At 37.1% G+C, this 1,878-nt stretch overlaps 1 pseudogene; it reads right to left on the bottom strand.

The window, feature by feature from the left end:
* Positions 1-215: 215 nt before the first annotated feature.
* Positions 216-1,159, bottom strand: LOC117800762 (annotated as a pseudogene).
* Between the last annotated feature and the right edge of the window lie 719 nt (positions 1,160-1,878).

The raw sequence follows: 1,878 nt of genomic DNA, 5'->3' as shown, positions 1-1,878 counted from the left end.
TCTCTGAATGAGAAACATGACACCTATCTGTTACCTGGGTATAATGCTATTATCCAAAATTGGAATCAGTCAATTCAGCACTTGAGCATTTATTTCCTTAGGTGTATGTGAGTACATTACCTTTTTTGTCTCAAGTCTTGCATATAAGAGTGAGTTAACTGATGAGAAAGTCTACTGTGATCAGTATGGCACTAGAGCACAGACCATAGACAGTGTTAAAGGGAGTGTGATTCTCGGCCATAAGTTTTGTGCAGCAATCTCATAAGAGCCAGTTTCATGTCCTTGTTCCTCAGGCTGTAGATTACAGGGTTGATTATTGGATGTACCACAGTGTAGATCACAGAAAGCAGCCTGTCAATAACTGCGGGTGGATATGAGGATGGTTTGAGGTAAACAAAACAAGCAGTGATAATGAAAAGAGTAAAAACAATGAGATGGGGAAAACATGTGGAGAAAGCTTTTGACTGGCCTTTTGTGGTTAGAATTTTCGGCACAGTGGAGAAAATATTAACATAAGAGATAACAATGCAGTTGAAACACGACATGCATAAACACATGCCTATTCCAATACTTGTGTAAACTACCAGGAGTGTTTCAGAACAGTAAATTCTTAGCAACGAGAAAACATCACAGAAAAACTGTGGGATCATATTGGAGCCACAGAATGGCATAAAAAATGTGCCAGCAGTGTACAGAGCTCCAAAGAGTCCCCCAATGGCCCAGGAGACACCTGCCGTCAGTACACAGGCATCACCATTAATGATGACCTCATAGTGCAGGGGACAGCATAGGGCTACATAGCAGTCATAGGACATGGCAGTGAGGACAAATACCTCACCTGCTGAGAAGGAAGAGATTAAAAGTAGCTGGAAGGCACATCCTAAAGTGGAAATGGAATTGCTGTCAGTTAGGCTGTTGACAATGAAACTGGGGACTGGGACAGACACAAGGAAAACATCCAGGAAAGACAAGTTCTTCAGGAAAAAGTACATTGGTGTTTGTAGCTGCAGGTCTAGGGTAGTGAGAGTGACGATGAGAAGATTACTCATTAGGATAGCAGATATATCACCAGGAAGAGCACCCCATATACTATCTGAAGTTCTTGGCTGTCAGAAAACCCCGCAAGGAGAAATCCTGCCACCAAGGTGACATTGGTCATGCTTGAGTCTTTTCACTGCCTGTCAGCACAAAGAAATATAAAAAAAAATCAATTTACATATCTAACAAGAATAATATTGATATTCACAATTGTTTAATTGAAAAATTGCCATTGTATATATCTTAAATATTTCTGCAGAAATCCCATCTTTTTTAAGGTAAAGAGTTTCATAAGTGATATGTGAACTCAATTAGTTTTCATTCACGTTACATCTGACTCTGAGTTTCAAACTTAACTTGCTACCAAGTGTATATAATTTGACTAAATACGGAAGCTTTTCTAAAACACTAGGTATTTGTATCACACTATTACTGTGTCATGCATAATGACAAATTATGTTGCTTTCTGAAAAACAGCCCAAAGTCTATATTTATAGTTTTAGGATTCCTCGTAATCTAACAGGAGCATTATCAATTCTCATTAGCTATTAACTATCATGACCTCACATTTAGACTATACTAAATGATCCAACATAAGCAAATAACTTTTTCTCTAATCTTACAGACATAAACAAAGGAATACAAACAAAGATTCTGTTTTTCTTGAAGTCATGCAGTCACATATGTTGAATGTTTCATTTACGTAAGGGAAAGATATAATTATTTAGCAAAACTTAATGTCCTTTGAATATATACATATGTACAAAGTCAGGTTATTATGTCACATTCCCAGTGGTTTATTAATAAATAAAAAGCTGGTTTAGAAGTCACCATAATTTT

The sequence above is a fragment of the Ailuropoda melanoleuca genome, unplaced genomic scaffold (genome assembly GCF_002007445.2).
Source record: "Ailuropoda melanoleuca isolate Jingjing unplaced genomic scaffold, ASM200744v2 unplaced-scaffold7743, whole genome shotgun sequence".
In the NCBI taxonomy this organism is placed as follows: Eukaryota; Metazoa; Chordata; class Mammalia; order Carnivora; family Ursidae; genus Ailuropoda; species Ailuropoda melanoleuca.
This window is presented reverse-complemented; position numbering and strand designations above follow the sequence as displayed.